Source organism: Pelobates fuscus, chromosome 6, assembly GCF_036172605.1.
Source record: "Pelobates fuscus isolate aPelFus1 chromosome 6, aPelFus1.pri, whole genome shotgun sequence".
Lineage (NCBI taxonomy): Eukaryota > Metazoa > Chordata > Amphibia > Anura > Pelobatidae > Pelobates > Pelobates fuscus.
In genome coordinates, this window is record NC_086322.1 from 193,731,146 (window position 1) to 193,757,528 (window position 26,383).

Below are 26,383 nucleotides of genomic sequence, written 5' to 3' on the forward strand. Positions count from 1 at the left end.
CTCCGCAATTCCATAACCTCTGAACTACATGCACTGCGTGAAGAGATTCAAGGCCTCAGCCAGAAAGTGGCCCAGCTAGAAGCAGACAGCGACCACATGGCAGCAGCTCAGACGGCGAACACAGACAGACTGCAAACCCAAAATAAGGTACTGCAGCAAAAGGCATTACACATAGAGGATTTAGACAACAGGGGAAGGAGACAAAACATACGCTTAAGAGGGGTACCTGAGGAGCTGGACAGGAGAACACCGATACAGACCACGTTATCAGAGTTATTCAATAAATTACTTGTCCGGCCACTCCAGACACCTATAAACTTTGTGCGAGCACACCGCGCACTGAGGCCTCAGGGTCCCCCAGAAGGCCCAGCCAGAGACATCATCTGCTGCCTGGAGAGCTTTCCCCTGAAGGAGGAGATCCTCCGCAAGGCCAGGGGCGCTGACAAAATATTACTAGAGGGCTCAGAGGTACACTTGTTTCCAGATTTATCCCCTGCAACCTTAACATTCAGGAGGGCGATGAAACCCCTAACCAGACAACTACAAGCAGCCAACATGAGGTACCGTTGGTGCTTCCCCACGGGCCTACAAGTCGCAACGCCCAACGCCCCCTTTACGGTCCAAAGTGAAGCACTCCAGAGGGAGCTCCACCTGCCACCAGAGTCACTGCAATGGCCAAATCCACTGAATTTTTATGCATTCGGCCCCAAGCAGCAGGGCACAGGCCCCAGGCCTCAACGAATCAGACCCCCCCGCGCACAAACGATCAGACCGGCAGGGACGCCTAACTGAACACCGCGGGTCTCCTCATTCTTGGGATCATACCCCCAGCAAGAAAGACTATCAGGCAAATACCAGCTTCAGTAAATAACTTTGACTGTACGGACATGTTGGGACCCCCCACAAACAAACTTTCTTTGCTTTTTGACTCCAATGACGCCTTGACCCTGTACCTTATATCTTCTTCTCTCCCCCACCTCCTCCGGATGCAGCGGGCATGCACGCCCTTGAAATTAAGGACACTCAGATGGCACACTACCACGGACTGAATGCTCATCTACCCCCCCTCCACAGCAAGTACTGTCTGGGCTAGGATCAGGAGGGAGGGAGGAGGGTGGGTGGCGATGGGAACACTAGGACCCAGAGGGGATATCTGGAACCCCCCCCCCAAAAAAAAACAGTGGAAGGGGGCACGAACCACGCCGGGCCTCTCGCTAGAAGAGGGGAGGAGGGCGGGCAAGGTCCAAAACTATCCTAAGAGTAGATCTTAGATTATAATCGGGGGTAAAACTCTTATACCACAAATTGACGTTCGAAGCCAGGGGGAGGAAGGAGGTAGGGGGGGGGGAAAGGGTGAAGAGGGGAGGGAAGGGGGTAGGGAGACAAGCCTGTCACTGGACTACTCAGACAAGGCACACAGGGGAGTTATGTTAAGTTATACTGTTTATGTTTTGGCTGAATACCATGTTTAATTACTGTTACTTTTTGGTGAGGTTAACACATATGCTACATTCTAGATGGATCGAGCCGCAAGTCGGGGAGACGGAAGTTCCTGACTGGGTGGAGCCCCGAGAGACCACGGTGGTCTGCGACGACCGATTTGCGAGCGCACTTGGTCCCCTGGGCTTTGCCCACTTAGGAATTCTTGGACTCCTTCGACGGCCCTACTGGAGCGAGCGACAAGACTCAGGTGAGCGGTACCCCTCCACCCCCTTAGTGGAGAGGGGGTTTTACTGCCCCCCAACGCTCTTCTCCGAAATCGCTACACACAGCGATTATTTTTTCGGGACTGTGTAATACGGCCCCAGACCTTCCCTCTCCCAGTTACCCCACACTTTCCTATACCCTATCCCCGTCCTAACCTAAGATCCCTTGACTGACGTGACAGACCACAAACACATCCAACTATAAGACACTGACCATGTCTATTGCCCCAGCACCTATCACGATACTCTCCCTTAACGCCAGAGGCCTAAACAAACCTGAAAAACGGTCAGGAGCCATGAGAGAGTTCCTAACCCACAAGGCATCGATAGTATTCCTCCAAGAGACACATTTCAGAGAAGGGTCGAGACCCACACTGACTAACCACCACTACCCCATAGGCTACTACAGCGACTTCAAGGGAGGCAAATCTAGAGGTACGGCAATTCTCATTCACAAACACATCCCATTTAAAGAGGCAGGAGTACTGACAGACCCAGAAGGCCGCTACACGTTTATCAAAGGGGAGATAGCTGGCACAGTATACACATTCGCTAACATATATGTCCCAAATCGCAATCAATATCGCTTTATAGCTCGGGTACTTCGCACCCTCCAGCGCTTCACAGAGGGCGTCATGGTACTAGGGGGAGACTTAAATGTGGCCCTGGACCCTAAATGGGATTCCTCCCTAGGACACTCCCATATCCCTACACAACATATCACGGCGATCAGAACTTTATTGGCCAAGGCACAACTGGTAGACAGCTGGAGGGCGCTACATCCAGACGAAAGGGACTATACCTTTTACTCCCACCCCCACAACTCGTACACCCGAATCGACTACCTCTTCATGACACAGTACCACCTTCCGTTAGTGCTCAGAGCCGAACAAGGTACCGCGTCGTGGTCAGACCACGCACCGGTGACCATCACTCTGAAATCCCCCCTCTTACGGCCAAAGGTTTCCAAGTGGAGACTGAACAAAGCCTTACTTGCTAATCATGAGGTAGCAACAGAGATAGAAACGACATTACAAGACTACTTCACACACAATAACGATCAGACCTCCCCCACCATACGGTGGGAAGCACACAAGAGTGTGGTCAGAGGACATTTCATACAAAAAAGCACACTTCTGAAGAGACGGAGGGAGGCACGGATGGCCACAATACTGACTGAAATACAACACCTAGACACCCTTAATAAACGCCTCCAACTCCCCACACATCAGGCAACGCTCCTCTCCCTACGGAGAGAACTAACTACACTTATACAATCCCAACACCATAGAGAGGCTCTGCGCCATAGGGCATTCTTTGCCATAAACGGAAATAAAAGTGGGAAGCTCCTAGCACGCATGATCAATAAAAAACGCCAGGCCACCTACATCGACCGCATACGAGACAAGGGCGGGACCCTACACAGACACCCCACAAAGATACAAGAGGTCATTCGAGCATACTATGCAGAGTTGTATTCCATACCGAGACCACAATCAACTACACACACCCACAAGCTCCGCTCCTCCATAGACGACTACCTCCAATCCCATGCACTCCCTAGTTTACCGACAACTGCGGTGAACCAACTAGAGGAACCCATTACTATAGAGGAGTTAGCTCTAGCGATCAAACACTCTAAAGTGGGGAAGAGCCCAGGCCCAGACGGACTACCCATTAAATATTATAAGAGATATGCAGATGTCCTATACCCCCCGTTACTGGCCATGTTCCACGCAATCAGGGAGGGACACGACATCCCCAAGCAAACATTGACGGCGCACATTGCCATAATCCCTAAAGAGGGCAAGGATAGGGAACAATGTGGGAGCTACCGCCCTATCTCCCTCATCAATAACGACCTCAAAATGCTGGCAAAAGTCCTGGCGACCAGACTCCAGACACACATACCCAGACTGGTCCACGCGGACCAGGTGGGGTTTGTGATGGGACGAGAAGCCAGAGATAATACGATCCGAGCCCTCACACTCATGCATAGATCAAAAGGGGTAGACAAGGGCCTTCTCCTGCTGTCCACGGACGCGGAGAAGGCCTTTGACCGGGTCTGCTGGGAGTATATGTTCCAGACATTAGCACACATGGGAATGGGACCACACCTCCAGGGCTGGATCAAAGCCCTGTACTCCCAACTGACGGCACATGTCCTGGTAAACGGGGCACTTACGGAAGCCTTCCCAATCTATAATGGCACACGACAGGGTTGCCCTCTGTCCCCATTGTTGTTTGTTCTGGCCCTGGAACCCTTCCTGAACACTATCAGACACCACCCCGACATCAAGGGAATCCAAGCAGGAGATACACATCACAAAATAGCCGCATATGCGGACGACCTACTGTTCTTTATAACTCATCCCGAGGTCTCTCTACCGAACCTACTACAGGCATTTCACACGTATGGGCTAATATCGGGACTGAAAATCAACTTCTCAAAATCTTGTATCCTAAACATTAACCTGCCCACACAGAGGGCCACCCAACTAAAACAGAGCCATACATTCCAATGGGCCCCAGACAAAATAAGATACCTTGGCACCTGGTTAACGACGAAGGCAGCGAATCTGTACGCGGCAAACTTCGCCCCACTACTACTCCAGTTCCAGAAAGAACTAAGAGAGTGGGCCTTCCCCCACATATCCTGGCTGGGTAGAGTACAAGTGGTAAAAATGAATTTTTTGCCGAGGTTGCTATACCTCTTCCAGGCTCTACCCATAGTGATCCCAACCTCCTTCTTCAAGACACTTAGGGGAGCAATGGGGGCGTATGTGTGGGATGGCAGGAGACCTAGATTAAGATACACACTACTCACACAACCCAAAGACAAAGTGGGACTAGCCCTGCCAGACTTCACACTATATTATAAAGCATGTCACCTACAGCGCATTATGGAGTGGTCCAAAATGGGGGTCACCAAGCTCTGGAAAACGGCGGAGGAGGACATGGCGGGCGTGCCCGCCCCCCTTCTCCCGTGGCTAACCGCGAAAGGGGAAGAGGGGGAGGGAAGATACTCAGCCTACACCAAAGCCACGCTGACGGTGTGGCGGAGGAGCATGGGCCGACATGCCCTCTCCTCATATCCATCCCCACTGCTACCTCTCACACACAACATGGACTTCCCGCCGGGTCTAGACCCGCGAGCCCTTCGGGCCCTTGTGGGAGACCCTCTACCACGACTAAGACACGTTTGCACCAGACGAGGACTGAAGGGCCTGACAGAGATGTGTGGGGAGAACCCTCAACCCTTCCTCATACAGTTTAGATACGAACAATTGCGCAGCTATGTGAGACTCCTCCCGCAAGGAGCAGCTCTGACCAGAGACCTCACTGCTTTCGAAAGGTTATGCACAGACCCAGATCCACTACCACACGGGGTGTCACACCTGTACTCTCTCCTCCAGTCACAAACACCAGGGGAACTGCCTAAATTTATGGCGCAATGGTAGGAATCCTTAAACCAAACTTTCAGCACCCAAGAATGGGAAAAGATGTGCAACATCATACATCACTGTTCGGTTTTTAGCAAAAGCCAAGAGACGGCTTACAAGTTACTTACACGGTGGTATTACACGCCAGCCACGGCACACCACATACACACCAGTGAGACTCGTCTCTGCTGGAGATGCGGCAAGACAATAGGTACTCTCATACACATATGGTGGGACTGCGACCTCGTACAGCCTTTCTGGCGTGCTATTCACACAATACTATCCCGATTCTCAGATAACCCGCCACCACTGGAACCGGCAGCCATGCTACTCCATCACACGACAACCCCGATACCCAAATATAAAAAATCACTCACGATTCGAATCCTCAACGTTGCAAAACAGACAGTCCCACAGTTCTGGAAAAAAAAAGAAACCCCATCCATACACAAATGGTTCACCCAAATGGAAGACCTCAGAGCCATAGAGGATCTTACCATGCACGCGGCTGGCCCGCAACAACAGACATACCCCGATATATGGACACACTGGATACTGACAACCGCTACACCCGAATTTCAGACACTGCTGACTGCACACATACCTAGGGACACACAACTCACTGACACAGGGACCGAGGACTGACCCATCCCTCCTTCCTTACCTGTACCTACCCCCCCCCCCCCCCAGCCCCGTCTTATTCCGGGATCACCTACTAGAGAGGTGGGGATTCACAGACATGGAAAAGGGAACGATCTCATTGAAAGGTCAACCTATCCCACAATATAGATAACGCGCACATCACTATAATACCATGTTTATCATAATCTGAAATTGCCACTTAAAACTATGCTAGACACAGATAAGACACATGGTACGCGATATAGCTGTTTACAGAACCAACTGGCTGTGAAGGGACACCTTGTGTCAAACAGGGACATATGATTCCAGTAATAATGTGGCAGTACGTGCCCGAATGTATGCTCTCTGTTTTTCTCCTACACATACTGTGAACTAACTACAACACTAAACTGCTATCTGGGACTAGCGAACCCAGACAGGACCGTAATGTCTCAAAGAAATATTGTGCTGACAAAATGTAACTACGACAATAAAAATGGCATAGTGGAAGCTAACATTTAACTTATAATCTGGTGACTTAGAGAAACCTACTAGGGACCTGCGAGTCCAACGATACTGAGGGCCTGCGCGCCCAACTGTTTATGATTTATCCAATGTTTATTCCTTTATCCTGCTCTGACACATGTTGTGTCCTGACTACCTGATACAAATGCAATTGGAGACCTGCGAGTCTCACTATGAACCTTTCACTCAATAAAAATCATATTTACAAAAAAAAAAAAAGTTTTTGTTTTTTTAAATGCAAGCTATTGTGACACCAGATATGAGTGGTGGCACTGGGACCACCTTAAAAATATTGGATATCACTAAAAATCATGATCACTATATACTTTCTCTACAAACCTCTAAAATGAACCAAACTACTCATCCATCCGCTATACCACTTTATCCCACCTAGAACTAGTGCCCAGTTAAAATACTTGTCTCTTACTTACCCACACTCAGTCATGCCACACACATTTCACCACTACTCTCACTGAATCCCTCTGACTACAGCTAAATTCATCAGAACACTACTCCTAAGATTGGGTTGTATCCATGTCTCGGGTCTTTCATTTAGAATAGGGGCAGCTTCGGTCTCCTTCAACACTGACACTCCAGTGCATATTATTAAAAGATTGGGCAGATGGAAATCCTCAGCCTACAACCGATATATTCCTCATCCCGAGAAAGAAATGAGGAAAGCTTTTAAAAGTTTGGCTTTGTAAATTTGATGCAATAAGTGTGTTTTTCTTTAATACCTTTTCACCCTCTTTGCATGAACCCGATTTACATATATTACTAATATGTTTCTGAACATATATATTATATTATTCACTCACTCACTCACTCTCTGGGCTGGCCTAAGACATCATGCTGCCTAGGTCCAACGATAAATGACTATGGGGGATAATGTATAATAAACACAGGTTACTGGCTATGGGAGGGATAATGTATAATAAACACAGGTTACTGGCTATGGGAGGATAATGTATAATAAACACAGGTTACTGGCTATGGGGGATAATGTATAATAAACACAGGTTACTGGCTATGGAGGGATAATGTATAATAAACACAGGTTACTGGCTATGGGGGATAATGTATAATAAACACAGGTTACTGGCTATGGGGGGATAATGTATAATAAACACAGGTTACTGGCTATGGGAGGATAATGTATAATAAATACAGGTTACTGGCTATGGGGGAGATAATGTATAATAAGCACAGGTTACTGGCTATGGGGGATAATGTATAATAAACACAGGTTACTGGCTATGGAGGGATAATGTATAATAAACACAGGTTACTGGCTATGGGAGGATAATGTATAATAAACACAGGTTACTGGCTATGGGGATAATGTATAATAAACACAGGCTACTGGCTATGGGGGGATAATGTATATTAAACACAGGTTACTGGCTATGGGAGGATAATGTATAATAAACACAGGTTACTGGCTATGAGGGATAATGTATAATAAACACAGGTTACTTGCTATGGGGGGATAATGTATAATAAACACAGGTTACTGGCTATGGGAGGATAATGTATAATAAACACAGGTTACTGGCTATGGGGGGATGATGTATAATAAACACAGGTTACTGGCTATGGGGGAGATAATGTATAATAAGCACATGTTACTGGCTATGGGGGGATCATGTATAATAAACACAGGTTACTGGCTATGGAGGATAATGTATAATAAACACAAACACAAAAAAAAAAAAAGAAAAAATGAATGCAGCTTCAGAATTAATATAAATTGTATGCTGTCTAGGAGGTGGGAGGGTCTGGGAGGGAGGGTCTGCTGCTGATTGGCTGGAATGTGTCTGCTGACTGTGAGGTACAGGGTCAAAGTTTACTCAATGAAGATGAATAGGGGGCGGACCGAACATCGCATATGTTTGCCATCCGTGGCGAACGCGAACACGCTATGTTCGCCAGGAACTATTCGCCAGCGAACCGTTCGAGACATCACTAATAATTACGTTTTTTTGTACAAAATACAGATGTTCTTCTTTGTTAAACTACTGTAGAGACACACACATTCCCAGATACATACACTGATATTAATTCCCAGACACACAGATAAACACTCGCAGAAACGCATGGATACATGTAGTCACAAAACCACACTGCCAGACACATACACACAAATACATACTGAGATGTACGAATAGAGCTATACATTCTAAGATGTGCAAACAGATACACATTCATAAACAGACAAAAACACAGTCTAAGAAACAAATACACCCACATACACAGAGAAACATATTATTACTATTATTATTATTATTATTAATAATATTATTGACATTTATATACTACCAACTTATTCTGCAGTGCTTTACAATATTATAAAGGGGGAAATGTAACAATAAATGAAAAATTATAAAATGTTACAGGAACAATAGCTTGTTGAGAACCCTGCTCAAATGGGCTTACATATACATACATTGCCAGAAACACGCACATAGATGAGTTCTGCCAGACATACAAACACAGACACACACACACACACACACAAATTGCTAAGCACACACCCTAATTGATATACTATAAATTCCATTTTCCAACCAACCTCAATTTACCTGCTGGTTGGGTAATGGAGAGTGGTAAAATCTAGGAATGCTCAAGAAATAGTGAAAGAAGAAATCTTGATTAAAAACTAATAACAATGTAGCGGAGCTCCCTGTACCCCGGCTGGGTACCTCCACCCAGTACGCTTCCTAGCTGGAACAGGGTAGAAACTCGGTGCCTCTGCCTCGGTCACCGTTACTTGACTGGGGTCCTCCTGGAGCCTCTCCATCCTGCAACAGGGACTGGGGTCCTCCTGGAGCCTCTCCATCCTCTTCAGGGACAGGATGACACAAGGACTTTCCCTGCGGAATCCTCCACAAGCTGGAAAGAGGTGCTGAGCAGTGATTATAGCCCTACCCTCCCAATAACTAGACGACAGATCGTTCTGGGAGTACAACTGATTTAATGAGCGAAACTCAGCCTTTTAAGCACAGACCCCAGCAGGGGGTCTTCATTGTATTCAGCACAAGCCCCTCCTAAAATCTCTGGGCCTGGGAGATAACTGGCGGATTTCAAAGTGGTTCAAACCGGAGGGTTACCTCATGCCGAAAACAGTTCCATAACATTCGCGGCTAAGTCCCGCTGAGGTGACCGGGAACCCACAAAGTCCTCATGCCGAATTTAGTTCCATAATGGTCGCGGATAAGTACTCCTGGGACTATTCATAGATTTGGTTCATGTGAACAGCCGCCAGAGAGCCAGCTTTTGTTTTTTTTTTGCATAAAGGGAAAGTGCCGAACGAGGGCCACTCAGGGAAAGCTACTAATGGCGGCTGGGCAGGGTAACTCCCAAACGGTGTCCCAGACCTGGACCAGAGTCGGTGGGCAGGAGGCCGGCTTCTACACTCCTTCAGGAGTCCATGACAAATGTAAGTGGAAAGGAGCGTTTGTCACAAACAACATCTCACAATAGCTTAGTGCAGAGGTAGGCAACCTTCAGCACTCAACATGGTGTACATTGCACCTTCCATACTGTTTTTACAGTCATAATGCTAGCAAAACCTCAGGGGAGATGTTGCCCACAATATCTGGAGTGCCAAATGTTAGCTACCACTGGTGTAGTGTATTAATGAATATATGGGTGTGTTAAAAAAAAGAGAGATATTAAATATGTGGAACATGTTACGAGTGAAAAAATGGCGATATGTATATATAGTATCTCACAAAAGTGAGTACACCCATCACATTTTGTAAATATTAATTAAGTACACTTACTACTTTACATTGTAGCAGAGTGTAATTTCTTCAGTGTTGTCACATGAAAAGATATAATAAAATATTTACAAAAATGTGAGGGGTGTCCTTCCATAAAAATCTGCACACCAGTCAAGCCATAAGACTTGCTTTTCCCGTAGAAATCACAAATCTGCAGTGATGTTACCACCGCAAAAGAATCTGGGTGGTAATATGCAAATTCGCTTAGCAAAATAATTACATGATTTTGCTATTTCATGACGAAAAGTACTCGGAGGCGAGTATTGCTTAACCCTTTCTTTACTGTCCACCAATAGCAGCAAAGAATACAAACAGTAAGAAAAAATGGTAACCATAGTGATAGACCACTCCCATACCAAGTCCCAGTATAATAGTCAGCACCTCCCCACACAATTCCTCTTTCTTTGGAGATGCGACACCAAACCAGCAAACAGGAACCGATGAACAGTCCAGAACCTCAGCAGACCAAACCATCCCGAAATCCAGCCGGATACTTATCAGGAACCATCTGTGAACTGGGACTAAATCATCAACAAATGACAACAACAGGGAGTCCGTCAACAACAGGGAGTCCGTCACAGCACCATCCATAGATCTCCATAGATCTCCAGCCAACATGGTGAAGTCTTGGGAAGAAGTGAGGATCTTTATTCAGCACCAACAGCGCAGAATCAACCTGTGAAAACAAAAAACAGGAGCCCAACCGTTAAATCGGTACTAAAACCAATTGCTCATGCCAAGCCATAATATATTTATATACTGAAACCACATAGTGCCCCTAATGTCATACAAGAGAACCACCACCAGGCCAACATAACATTAACAGTACGGATGCACATAAAAAGGCAATACCATGTTGAACTCAGTGCAATACTTACCAACCTGAGATATAACTGTCAGGATCGGGACAGGGATCCAACACGCAGAGTACAAACAGTAGCCAGATACGTATACCGGACCTTAGAATGGCCGGACTAACGCAAGTAGTACCGTATAGAATGGTCAAAGACAAGCCGAGGTCGAGGGTAACAGAAGACAGGTAAGCGAGAGACAAGCCGAATCAAGGGTATCAGAGATAAGCAGAGTAAGGTAAACAAGCCGGGTCAAAACCAAAAGGGATAATAGAATACACAAGCACTGAGTGACTAGATCAAGCTAGAACCACGACAGGGCAATGAGCTAATGAAGGAAGCTCTGTTAAATACCCTGTTCAGAGCAGTAACCACACCTCCGAGACGTCCTGATTGGTCCTGCAGCAATTGACTGACAGGTCGATCCGGGGGAGTGTCCTGATGATGACTTCCTGCCTAGATGGTGTAAAAGGCAGTCACTCCCTCGCGGCCGGCCTTGCATGACCGGATAGACCGCGGGGAAGGGAGTCATCAGACCGTCTGAATGGTGGAACAGCTAAGTCTCTACCTCTTTTGGAGGTAGAGACCACAGGTACCCTGACAATAACACAACAGGGGGGGAAAACACAATGATAGAAAAATAAAAGGGTGGGACAATACTCGCCTCCGTGTCTTTCATAAAATCATGACTTTTTGTCATGAAATAGCAAAATCATGTAATTTTATGTCAAGACACGGAGGCTCATATTGCAAGTTTAAAGCTGATCAATAACCGAAGAGAAAACATGTGTTGAAGGCCAAAAGTAAAATTCTCTGACGGTGGATTCGCAGGACCAGTCCGCCATCCTCATCAGGTCTTCCAGGCGTGCTCCCGAACATACCATAGACGTGGCTGATGCCCCTCATGCGGAGTTAGCGCTAAAGATGGATATATCCACACCGGCCAGTGACATCACCCAATGAGCCAAGGTAGTGCTGGACACCGGGGCGAAGAGTTGACGAATCGAGAGAAAGAGCTGAGGGGACTCGGCCGAATGATGGGCACTCGTCCGAAGTTCATACTCAAACAGGTCACAGGACATAGCGCCGGGGTAGTTGGAAAACTCGGATATGAGACCGAACGTATAGCCATCTTAATGCATCTGGAGATGTTAAATGTCACTCCATCCAGATTGAAGACATAGCATCGTAGTCCAGGGCCCGTGCATCCGAGACCCGTTTGCACAAAATGAGGCAGAACAGGGAAACCAATTTGCCCGACAGTTGTCGCAGGGTGAGGTCCGCATTAGGAGGCCAGGAAGTAAACAGTGACAAGACACAGGAAACGTCCCATGTAGCTGAATATTGAGGTCAGGGGGGACGCAACAGACGTGAACCCCGAAGTAAGCGGCACACCAAGGGGTGTGGGCCCGCAGGACAGCCATCGAAACCCTGGTGAGCTGAAGAGATGGCTGATCTATGCAGGTTACAGGCGATACTCCCAACCAGCCTCGAATAATGAAGTGAGGAATTGGAGTATCGCTGTCACAGGTGCCGAAACTAAATCACAGTCCCGAGCCAGGCACCAACCAGTCCAAGCGGTCCCATATGATCATCTAGTGCCGGGGGCCCATGCGTCAGCCAGGAGGCGTCGAGTTGCATCCGAAATTCCTTGGATATCCCAGGGACCCCGGAAATCCTCCACGCGAGTAGCAGCAACGACCCGTCCAATAGGAGGGGGTGTCGTTGGCCCAATGGGTCCAGCAGAAGATCCTGGCAGGATGGCACAAGTCTGGGTACATCTATCGCCAGTTCCAGGAGCTGTGGGAACCACGACTGGGTCCCCCAGAATGGGGTCAGTAGGACCAAGTCGGACATCTGGCATCGTACTTGGAGTAGAACCCGAGGAATCATGGCAAATGGAGGGAAGGCGTAAAGGGGGTGAGCCGGTCCAGTCTTGTAGGAAGGCGTCCCTGCCTCCTCGGCTGGGTCTGGGTGCCAGCTGTAGAACCGAGGTAGTTGGGCGTTGAGCCGGAAAGGCGAAGAGGTCGATGGCAAAAGGTCCCCAGTGAGACGAGATAGTGGAGAACACTTCTACATCCAATTTAATTTGCTGCCGTCTGACAGATAGTGTGAGCTCCAATTCACATGGGTGTTGTGGAGACCGGGAAGGTATTCCGCCTGGATGATCAGATTCCTGGCCAAACAATAGGCCCAGAGGTCCTTCGCCAAGCAGGCCAGAATAGCCGAATGTGTGCCGCCCATGTGATTGACATAGCGAACTGCTGAGATGTTGTCCATGCACAGTCGGATGCATGCACTGGCAGTCCCGTTCGCGAAGCTCCGGATCGCAAAGGAGCCGGCCAGGAGCTCCAGGGCATTGATATGGAGACGGGATTCGGTCTCCGACCAGCGTCCCCGGTAGTCACACAGTTGCAGTGGGCACCCCAACCGTGGAGACTTGCATCTGAATCCACTGTGAATTCCGGTTGGGAACCAAAGATGGCCTTGCCATTCCAAGCGGATAGGTTGTGGATGCACCAGGTCAGCTCGTCTCGGGTTTCCGAATCCAGGGAAACCATGTCTGCATATGATGCCCCGTTGCGAAGATGTGCAATCTTCAGATGCTGGAGGGCACGATAATGGAGAGGGGCAGGAAACACCGCCTGGATTGAGGAGGCCAGTAGGCCGATGATCCGTGCCAGATGACGCAGCGACAGCTGGGGGCGCGGTGTAGTTCTTTGCGGATGGAGCGTATTTTGACCAGAGGGAGGCTGAGAGATTCTGCTTCTGAGTCTACTGTGAACCCGAGGAACTCTATGCGTCGGGAAGGGGTCAGGCAGGATTTTTCCCAATTGAGGAGGAAACCCAGGCAAGATAGGAGATCCATCATCCCCTGTAGGTGTTTCAGGAGGACCGAGCAGTCCTGTGCCATGAGGAGGATGTTGTCCAAATAGACTATCAGTCTTACTCATCGACTGCGCAACCAAGCCATGGCAGGGCGCATCAATTTGGTGAAGCAACACGGAGCTGACGAGAGCCCGAAAGGGAGGCATGTGAAGTGCCAAGTGTCGCCTTTCCAGAGGAAGCGTAGTAAGTCCCTGGATGCCTCGGTCACTGGGACTGTCAAGTATGCGTCCTTGAGGTCTAATTTTGCCATCCAGTCTCCCCGAAGGAATAAGTCCCACAGGAGATTAATGCCCTCCATCTTGAAGTGGCGGTAGCGCACTAGAGTGGTCAGGGCTCGGAGGTTGATAACTGGGCACACCTTACTTTTCTACAAGGAAGATGTTACTGAGAACCCCTGTGGGGGACATTGGGGCCCGTTCTATCGCCCCCTTCGTGTGGAGAGCCGATAGCTCCTCGTCTATTAGGGCAGGGTCTGTCCCTGAAAGTACAATAGGTTGAGAGGGAGGAATATGACACTGGGTGTCGACCAACTCTATGTGAAACCCCCTCACTGTGGTCAGAACCCAGGCATCTGAGGTGATGTCTAACCAGGCTTGGAGAAAATGACGGAGTCTGCCCCCTACACAGATATTGGAAAAAACATGAGGTAAATGTAAGCTTACTGTAAGGGCGCCTGGAACCGGGGTTCCCTCTGAAGCTTCTGGAGCGCCATGGCCTCCCACGAGAGGGGAAGAAAGGGACTGTTGTCTCGTCTCCTGGGCGTGGTAATTAGACCGGCCGGACAGACGGCCCTTGAATCTGCTGGCCCTGGTAGAGACCCGTCCCTGAAATACCCTCTTCATAGAGGATTGAGCCTTGTCCAGGGCTGTAAAAGCACCCACAAAGCGCCCCAGATCCTTTATAAAGGATTCTCCAAACAACAGGCCCTCAGTGAGAGCGAGGTTAGCCAATTTGGGCTCAATTTTAAAGAGAATGGCTTTGCGACGCTCAATAGACAGGGAGGTGTTCACACTGCCTGCTATGCAGATCGCCCTCTGCACCCAGCCACGGAGTTCTTCTGGGTCAACCTGCCTATTTTCTCTCTGGCTAGTTCAGCCAGGTCAAACAATTTGGCCAAAGGACCAAAAATGTCCAGGTGTTTGTCCTGGCATAATTTTAAAGCGGAATCCAATCCCTTGCAGGGATTCCACCCCATTTTTTAAAGAAATTGGGACATTTTGGGGTCAACAATAGGGGTCTCACAGACTTTACTGGGAGTCAGGGGTCTAGGACATTCTGCCCTGAGTTTGTCGCGCGCCGCCTTGCTAAGGGGGCGCCGTACCCAGTTCTCTAGGCACTTAGCCACATGGTCCGCTGGGAGCCATTCTGCTGACCTCGGGTGATGGAGAGCATCCGGGTCAAACATAAGTTCCCCAGACGGATCCATGAGGGCGGAACCCACGGTAGTGTGGGAGTCGCTGTGCAAGCCACTCATTACCAGCCTCGATAGAGCATGGGCAAAGGGGTCAGTGTCCTGCCCGCCAATGTCGTCACATACGGGCTGAGCATCAGCCTCCTCACAAGACCCGATTTTTGAGTCGGAGTCACTCTCTTTTTGTGCTCTAGCACATTTCCACTGCCGCGCCCGTTCTGCCTGGCGCGTAAAGGCTCTCTTGCGTGACATAGGCACGCTGTCATGGGTGGATATAGTCACACCAGTCGTATTGTTTCTGGAGGCAGGGGGACTTAAGTGCCTGGATTTGGCTGTAGCCTTTCTTGGAACATCCCCTATAGGGCTTAAAGCAGAACGCGGTAAGCGCGTCGGCATAACCGAGCCTTCTGCGGCCAAAGGGCGTGCCAGTAAGGCCTGTGAAATAGTCTGGGAAAGAGCCGAGGACATGGAGCCCATAATGGCATCCGTAACGGAGCGCTGTAGAGCTAGAGATTGGGCATCGTCAGGTACTGACACAGGGTAACCTACGGAGGAAGGGGGGCCAGAGCTGGCAAAGGGGTTAACCAAAGCATGGGGTATATCCATTTCCCCAGGGGGAAGGGGGGGGGGGGGGGGTGGCAGGCACTTTGGACTTGGGCATAATAAAATTGCTGTGAGATATCCCAATGACACCAAATATAAAATAGTAATATATGCTGCAGGGAGTTGAAAGCTAAAATGAAAATGTCAGGGAGAGAACAAGCTAGCAGGAGTTTATCACCCCAGACTAGCAATACCTTATTAGAGGGTAGAGATAGGGAGCTCACCAGGGCCCAGACTGTCAGACAGGAAGAGGACAATGGAGTCACAGACAGCCTGAGAAAGATAAGGCAAACAGAGAAAAAAAGATAAGAGCAACAGGAGAAGCTCAAGTGATAGAGATACTGATAATAATACCCTAAAGGTCTGGAACCCTGGGCTCAAAAGGATAACACAATATAAAAATCCACAATAGGATAACACATGGAAACATAAAACATATGGAAAATAAATAAGTAAATAATGAAACTAAAAGCAAAAAGCAAATACATGGTACAGGTAGCAACAGAGCAATAATGAGAGTAACTTCAATAATGCAAATAAATAGTATACATAACAATAAGGCAATGATAATATGGAAGAAATTAGTCATATACTTATCTGTTTGGTAGCAGCAATGAAAGAGGAATTGTGTGGGGAGGTGCTGACTATTATACTGGGACTTGGTATGGGAGTGGTCTATCACTATGGTTACCATTTTTTCTTACTGTTTGTATTCTTTGCTGCTATTGGTGGACAGTAAAGAAAGGGTTAAGCACTATGAGCCTCGGTGTCTTGACATAAAATTAAGTTTTTGCCTCATTCCATTTTAAACATGGAATCCTTTGAGTCTGTGTTTCCTGTATTCAACAGCTTTGAAACACAATTTAGGAAAAGACACAAAGCCAGTGAACCACTCATGGACAGCTGTTTCATTGTTAATGCAAATTATCAGCATGAGGTTGGTCACTGGTTTGCTTATTAAGGCTTGGTAGTGCTTTGGAAGCAAAAACCAAAAAGGTTATGGTGGGGAAAAAATTGTGATTGAAAACCCCTTCCACCTGAAGTCTGTGGATAGTTAATACAATGTTAAACAAAAATCTGCACACCAGTCAAGCCATAAGACTTGCTTTTCCAACAGAAATCACAAATCTACAGTGATGTTACTACTGCAAAGGTTTCTGGGTGGGCATATGCAAATTAGTTTAACAAAGAATCACATTTTTACCTCATTCCATTTTAAGCATAGATTCCTTTGAGATTCCTTTATTGTTAAACAATATATATATATATATATATATATATATATATATATATATATATATATATATATCTTTACCCACTGTCAATTGTCAATTCATAGTCAGTTGCTGATTTACTTGAGTGCTCTCTTAACCCATACGGTTTATTTTAATATGAGGATTCTGTAACCCTGGAGTTTCCCACAAACAGGCCCTTTTCAGAATGTGTCCACACTTGTTCTGGTGTTTTCCTTCAATAATATTAGTTGAGTATCAGCATAGGGTATTCCATATTATGTCCTTTTGAAATTCGTCGATTGTGGGCATTTTGCCTGTTGCTGCCCTGTCCTAGCTAATATCAGTGTTTGCATTTAAAGAGAACTGCCAATTGAAGTTTTTCCTTTCCATTTTATGTATGGTGTTTAAGGGCAAGTTGGTGGAACCCAGATCCAGGCCCTATAAGTAATATCAAATATGTTTTTAAGTAGTAGAGTTACTCCCTTGAAGCCACTTAATGACAAGTGTTATAGGTTTGGTTCTTTTCACTTACTCAAAGTGAACCAAGTGCGCTTTTCATCTCTGCACCACTCTTTTTACACTGCTATTTGCTACCTTGCCATTTATGGGTACATGACTTTACTTTCCCTTAATCATGAACTACAACCTCTTACAAAGGTATCTTTAGTCTTGAATTTGTTAGCACACTATGTTGTAGGTTCATTTTATACTGATGGTGTAACAATATTAAAACCATGTGCCTAATATCATGAAGGTCTTCCTCGTGCTGTCAAAACAGCTCTGAAGCATGGACTTTAAAAGATCTCTGAACGTATCTGGCACCATCTGGCAAAACATTAGCAGCAAATCTGTTACGTCCTGCAAGTTTTAAGGTGAGACCTCCATGGATTGGGATTGTTATTCCAGCACTTCCCAAGGATGCTCAATAGGATTGAGATCTGGATAATTTGGAGGCCAAGACAACATCTTGAACTATTTGTAATGTTCCTCAAACCATTCTAGAACTATTTTTGCAGTGTGACAGGGTTCATTATCCAGATGAAACAGGCCAATGCCATCAGGGAACACCATTGCGATGAAGAGGTGTACATTGTCTGCAACAATAGGTAGATGGTACAGCAAAATGCACATAAATGTGAGGACCCAAGGTTTCCCACCATAACATTGCCCAGAGTATAACACTGCCTTTGCCAGCCTGTTTTCTTCAATAGTGCATTCTGCTGCCATCTCTTCCCTAGGTAAACAATGCACAGGCACCCGGCAATCCGCCTGATCTAAATGAAACCATGATCTATCAGAATAGGTAAGATTCTTACATTGCTCCATGGTCTGTGCTTTTGGCGGTGGACAGGGGCCATCCTGGATGATTTGACCAGACTGCAGCTGCTCAGCCCCTTATGCAGCAAACTGCAATGTGTTATGTGTTTTGACACCTTTTTATCATGGCTAGCATTATGTTTTTCAACAATTTGTGCTACAGTTGCTCGTCTGTGTGATTGGTTTAGACAGGCTAGCCTTTTCACCACAAATGCATTAATGAGCCTCGGGCACCGGCTGTCCTTCCTTGCACCACCTTTGATAGGTACAAACCACAGCATATCGGGAACACCCCAGAAGGCTTTCCATTCTGACCATCTACTCATCTCTATATGGCCCTTGTCAAAGTATCTCAGATCTTGCTTGTTTGTTCATTTTTATTGCTTCTGATACATGAAACTCAAGAATTGACAGTTCACTTGCTACCTAAGATATCCCACCCATTGACAGGTGCAATTGTAACAATATATTCAATGTTATTGACTTCACCTAACATTGGTTTTAATGTTGTGGTTGATCAGTGTATTTACTTTGTAACATAACTGCTTTTCTGTTGAATACATTCCAGTACTTAATATTGTTTCTGATGCATGTGACAATATCTTGTTACTACTTAGTTGATATTCATTATTATGTTATGTGTGAATATTCCGTTTACCATAAGAACAACCCACATGTTAATGATGCCCTGTGAGTTGTTTTAAGGGGTGAGAGCACAACTTTGGATGTATCGGTCTTGGTGTTCACATATGGAGACACAGTGTTTTACAATGTACTGTATAAATATATGTGTGCATTTAAATAGAAAGAAAATGAAGGAACCAGAGGAGGTCCCTGAGGTGGAGAGCTATAATGAAAAAATGGGGAGTCCCTACCTTTAATAATCCTAAGGGGAAAACACAAACAATGGGGGAGGTATAGGACAGGTGAAACAGGGGTAAGGGGTAATGCCAACAGTCAAAGGGCAAATAGTGTAACAGGTCCCCCTTGAAATCAGGAGGTGCCTAACTATATCCTCAGTGGACTGGCTCCCCTTAGCTCTTGTAGAGGGATCTGGGGTGGTAGGTACAACTTGCTGCGAACGGAGGAGCAATAAAGGAAAAGTCCTCTATCAGGGGACCCATACAAGGTCCCAATGTGGACCTGAGCAGGACTACCAAATTAGGAGGACTAACACTGAATACCTCGGCACTATATATGAAGAGCACTAGTGCCTACTGTGACCAGAGTTCCCTATGGCTCCCCCAGACAGAACCCTTGTAATACAGAGCAACGAGAGACCCCTAGAGAGGGACACACAAGATCCCAAATTAATCTAAGCAGGAACGCTGAGAGAAGAGGTCTAACCCTAAGTACCTCGGCACTGTATAGGAGCAGCTAGTGCCTACTATAACCGGAATCCCTGGGACAGGGAACAGGGATTCCGGTTATAGTAGGCACTAGCTGCTCCTATACAGTGCCGAGGTACTTAGGGTTAGACCTCTTCTCTCAGCGTTCCTGCTTAGATTAATTTGGGATCTTGTGTGTCCCTCTCTAGGGGTCTCTCGTTGCTCTGTATTACAAGGGTTCTGTCTGGGGGAGCCATAGGGAACTCTGGTCACAGTAGGCACTAGTGCTCTTCATATATAGTGCCGAGGTATTCAGTGTTAGTCCTCCTAATTTGGTAGTCCTGCTCAGGTCCACATTGGGACCTTGTATGGGTCCCCTGATAGAGGACTTTTCCTTTATTGCTCCTCCGTTCGCAGCAAGTTGTACCTACCACCCCAGATCCCTCTACAAGAGCTAAGGGGAGCCAGTCCACTGAGGATATAGTTAGGCACCTCCTGATTTCAAGGGGGACCTGTTACACTATTTGCCCTTTGACTGTTGGCATTACCCCTTACCCCTGTTTCACCTGTCCTATACCTCCCCCATTGTTTGTGTTTTCCCCTTAGGATTATTAAAGGTAGGGACTCCCCATTTTTTCATTATAGCTCTCCACCTCAGGGACCTCCTCTGGTTCCTTCATTTTCTTTCTATTTACTTACAACAAGGGTTATTCCCTTCCGGGAGAGTTATTACAGGGCATTGTGACACTGATCCACCGGTCTTTATCCTGACCTCTGTATAAGTGCCACCACCAATCTAGTTATATGTGTGCATTTGTTATTTAAGGAACACATAAGTGAAATACAAACCTGTATTTTAGTTTTATTGTCTCTGTTCCTACTTAAAAACAGGTCCTCCCCAATTTACCTTATAAAATAGTAAAATTAAATGTTTTACTTACCATTTTCCAGCGCTGGGACTTCCACCAATGTCTTTTCCATGGGGATGTCTCCAGCAATGTTTAATAATGGAGATCCAATGAACATGTTTTCCTCACAGTATCCAAGCATCCTGTTTGCATTGTCCTACACTCTTTTTGGCCCTTTCTGCTCTATTTAAATGTGTGTGAATTTGATCCATGGGGGTCATTCTCATTCCTGGGCTACCATACAGTCTCAAAGGCAACATAACCAGTCTGGTAAATTTCAATGTGTATAAACCGAAAAATGTAAAGGGCTATATTTGACCCTGTAACTTCCCAAAACACCATAAAACCTGTACATAGGGGGTTCTCTTTTACACGTGAGACATCGCTGAATACAAATATGTGTATTTTATTGCAGTAAAAGCAAACAGTATTATGACATTCACAGTTAAAATGTCTCCCATATATTTATATTTTATTCATATTAAATTATGTTTCATACTTAAAGATTTGATGTTAAATGAAAGCCCTGTTTCCCCTCAATAAAATTATATATAATAAGTGTGGGTGCACATAACATGAAAGAGGGGAAGTATGCCTGAACAGACATATAGCACAAATTCAAGTTTTTGTTTGCGTTTTGTTTTGATCACAACGTGTACATTTGGATCAGTCCTTAACCCCTCAACCCCTTCAGGACGGGTGACGGACAAGGTCCGTCAACCTGGGGATACCCTTAAGACGGGTGACGGACCTCGTCCGGCACGCGGTAAAATTAACCCCAGATTGCGGCGATCGCGGTGATCGCGGCGATCGCGGGGTTAATGGTGCTCCGGAAAGTAGAAAAAATAAAGTGGATAGTGCACTAAAAGTCCAGAAAATGTGTATTATAGTAGTTATACACAAATTTAAAATCAGAAAGATATATACTGAAACATACTATACAGAAGATCTGTGTCCAGTTGTCCCTGAAACAATAAAGCTCACATAGGGCAATATAGTACTGGTAAGTGTCTTAATTTTCAAATGCGGGGGGCGGGGCCGGACCGCCAAGCTGGATGGTCGCAAGACAGACCAGCTCCTGCAAAATCTAAACCACTAAGCCACAAAAACTACGACTTTTGTCCCTTATACCAACCGGCAACAGCGGCCCTCGATAGGCAGAGGGCACTACATCCAGGGTGAGGCTAGCTCAACGAGCTTTAGTCCCCTGGAGGAAAAATCTCCACTACCAAGCTGAGGCCTATCCGACGGTGAGTGGAGCGGACGGCCGCCGCCCCACTATCCTGCCTACCAGCGCCCAGCCAGGAGCTCAGACCCTCGAGGAACCGGCACCGTCCCCCCCCCTCTGGACCGGCGGGGGTGATCCCGGTCCTCACCCTGGTGCCCCAACCGCTACGACAGAGATTGAGACTGAGGCCTAGCAGCACTGCCAAACTGATCTGCAACCCAGGTGCCGACCCTAAGATGGCAGATGCCGCGCAAAACAGCACAAAGAACAGAGCACTTGAACGCTCTGAACGCCGCCCCACCACATCCACCGCAACCAACGTGGACCAGAAGCACCAACCGATCTGACTCCCACAAAGAACAGAGGCAAGCACACACCCTAGCACTCTAACGGGACACCTACCTCTGGAAGTTCAACACAAGCTCTCGGCTCCGTTAAGGAGATGGGCCAGGAACCGGCGGAAGTTAAAGGGGCACAGCAAGCCAGCGTTTGCCCAACAGCAGGATCCATCAGCTCGCACTCCGCGACAGTATAATACTGTGATCTGTGATCTGTATTTTGATCACTGTAGGCAGTGATCGACTGGCAGGGAGGGGGTTAATTTTTATTTGGACTGGGTAAAGGCGGGTGTCTTTATTTATTTTTTACTTAAACGTTATTAAAACTTTTTTTAAAAAAGTAATTTTTAACTTTTTAAAGCTTATTTTAAAACTTTTTTAACGTTAACCCCTAGTTAGCCTAACTCAAAATCCCCGAATTCCCCCACTAACTTCCACCCACCCCAGTTAGCTAAATATATAATTCTAAAATATTTAAATTAATTAATAAAATAAATTTAACCCCTGAGGGTTAAAAAAATAATAATTAACCCTCAGGGGTTAAAAAATAAAATCAGAGGACAGTAAAATGTAATCCCTGCCAATTGATCACTGTAGTCAGTGATCAATTGGCAGGGAAGGGGTTATTTTTTTTATTAAAATGGGTAAAGGGGGATGGGATTTTATTAAAACTTTATTTTTTTTTTTACACAGGGGGCTGGATCAGCACTGATCCGTCTCCCTGCACTTCACAGTGAACCCGGAAGTGCAGGGAGGCAGAAGGTGAGTATACACAGCACGTGTGCCCGCTCTGACATGCTGTCAGAGCGGGCACATGTGCTGGGACAGCCCGATCCGGTGCTCCTGGTCTGCCTCTAATGCAGAGGCAGACCGGAGCACCATTAAAAGCAAAAAAGGGAGTGGTGGTAATATGGCGCTTTGATGTGCTGCTAAACCCACAGTGAAATCAACCACACAATTTCACAAACAAGTATAAAACAGGAAAGTAGAAAAATAAAGTGGATAGCGCACTAAAAGTCTAGAAAATGTGTATTATAGTAGTTATACACAAATTTAAAATCAGAAAGATATATACTGTACTATATACTGTAAACATACCATACAGAGGATCTTTGTCCAGTTGTCCCTGAAACAATAAAGCTCACATAGGGCAATATAGTACTGGTAAGTGTCTTAATTTTCAAATGCGTGTATATAAATGGTAGAAGATCCTACTCACATTTTAGTGAGCCTGCTCAAGTATATAAGCATGAGTAGGATATGTAGATTAGAATTCTTAAATTGATGTATTCCTCTCCAGTATTTATAAACATTGAGGAGCAAAAAAAGATGTTAGAAAAAAATATAACATTTATTATAAAAACAAGTAGTCAAATCTTACATTTAAGAAGCATATAATCAGCATAAGTCAGCACAACGCGTTTCGGCTAGATGCCTTCATCGGGTGCATACAATAAACATATTTCACTTGCCCTCTCTTTTAAACCCCAAGTTTGCGGGGGCGGGGCCGGGCCGCCGAGCTGAGCGGTCGCAGGACAGCTCGGCTCCTGCAAAAAGGGCCACAAATAGCTTTCATACCACAACCTTTTGGGAGAATTACTGGCAACTTACTGCGACCCTCGATGTAATCGGGCTGCCTGAGCTGAGGAGAGGCTTGCCCTCGAGGTTCTAGTCCCTCGGAGGATGGGGCCCGCTATAACAGGCGGGACCGATGCTGGCGGTGAGTGATGCGGACGGCCGCCGCAGCACTATCCTGCCCGACGGAGCCCGAAACGCGGAGACAGCCTGCGGACCTGGCCCTGTTTCCCCCCCCACTGGACCGGGGGGGTGATCCCGGTCCAAGCTACACCAGGCCAAACTAAACGGCTCTCTGTAACACCACCGACATGTAGCCTGAGACCCACACGCAAGATGGCGGAGACCATGTGCGCGAACACAGGTCTGCCGGCAGCCATCACCTATCTGTGCATACGGGGTAATACCAAGCAACGACCCACACAACCAGAGGTACACCTAACATCTGATGCACACCAGCTAACACACCTGTGGATATTGCGGTTGAGAGGCCCGCTCACTCTTCATCTGAGCCGGGCGCTCACAGGGAGGAATCCCCCCCCACAGCCTGCCATACACCCAGGGAGAAGCCTGGGATCCGGCGGAACCCTGGGCCCACGGACTTGAAGACGGGTCCAATGGCAAAGGGCGCGAGCGCCTAAGCAGGCCTCAGGCCGAAGACATGCGGCCCTCGGACGCAGAGGAGACGCTATAGGGAATATGGCATCGTAACACCCGCCCACAGCGACCACCAGTGACACAGAGGTACCGACCATACCCAACACCCAGTCTGACTTCGCTCCGAAACACCAGCGACTCTCCAATTGAATCTGCCGATCTATACTTACAGAAACAAAAAGTCACCACAATGAACCCACTCTTCTGTCCCTCTTATAAGCGCAGTAAATCCAGACCCAAGCAGCTATCGAGATTGGGACATGAGGCCGCAAGCCTACACACCAACCCAGGACTGGGGAATCACTCTCACCAACTCCCATACTACGGCGAGGTACAGAAGCCCGACACTGGACCGAAACCCTGCAAGCCAGAAACCGGCATGGGCAGAAGGGAACTGGCTGATAGACACCTGAAACCTTTTACGTTTACCCTACACCGCAAGGACTTACTGCATGGTACATTATTATCCAAGTTGTAGTGTCGCTGTTACCAGCCAGATTATAGCGATCTCATATATTTACAGGTCTTTCACTTAGATGTACCCTCAATGTTTTAAATTTACCCTGTCTCCAGCTACCTGACGGGCACAGCTCCTACATAGAGGCTTCTCAGAGAGCATAATATCAAATACTCGCATATTGTCATTCCTGGTGGCTGAACAAACATAATTAGTTACGCATACAACAATAAGCTACTGACCTGTCATATTTGTAAAGCATAAGCCATGACTCCTGTGACAAATAACTGCCTTAATCTATCTGATGTTTCGCCTATGGTTCTTCATGCTATTACTTTAATTACTTTTCATAACTAGTCTAGTAACGACAAGCGCAGATGGTTCTTCTTCTGTTTTACATTTGTTTAATTCAATTAACTCTTGATGATGCAATCGCTTAGTGAAAACTACCTGTATAATTGTTGCTTTATACGTGCTATTAACCGATTGAAAAGCTTGCTTAATATAAAATATAAAATGAGGCTGTCATTCGAAGGAGATGTACTACTGTGTTAAAGCGATCCCACTCTGTACAAATACTATGCATCCCCTCTTCTTTATTCTGTACCCCATTTAACTCCTGCCTCAATAAAAGAAAGATTGACAAAAAAAAAAAAAAAAAACCAAGTTTGCGGCAAAAAAGTGTTAAGCTCCGCCCCCACACATTGCGTCACGTCACGTCCTGGGACTTCCGGTTTCGGATGTTCCATCTTTGTTTTCTTCTCTACCTTCTTGTTACACCCAGAAGTGTTTCGCTTGATGGTGGTCCCTCTTTCATGTTAATCTTTCAATCAATGTTCATTTGTCATAATGCCGGAAATATTCCGGCGGCCATTTTTGAAATGGTAAACAGATAGTGTATAGGTGGGCAAGTGGAAAAAATAAATGAAAAATGCATATCAAATGTCAATATTATGAATATAGGGCACATATAACTCACAATATTATTTATAACCAAATAAACACATGTACATACCACACCCAAAAGGATTGCTTATGCCCTCCACCAAAATAGAAAAACGAAAAACTTAATTAAATATAATAAAACATTTCAAAATCTATATTCATTCCAAGAGGGGATAAAGTATCTAGCTCAAAGATCCACCTAATTTCTGTTTTATTAAAAATCTGAATAAAGTCACCTCCCCTCCATGTTTTTTTAACCCTTTGAATGCCAATAAAATGAAGACACTTATGTTTTTGTGCAAAATGTGCGGATACAGAATGATTCAATATTTTATTTCTTATATTTCTAATATGCTCTCCTATTCTTACTTTAAGTGGTCTAGTGGTTCTACCCACATACTGTAATCCGCAACTGCATGAAAGGAGATAAATGATATTATTCATATTACATGAAATAAAGGAGTCTATTTTATAAGTTTTTTTAGTGGAATTAGATGAAAAACAAACACATACTATTTATTAAAGAATACACCCTGGGGTAATTCAAAAGGCATATTTTGA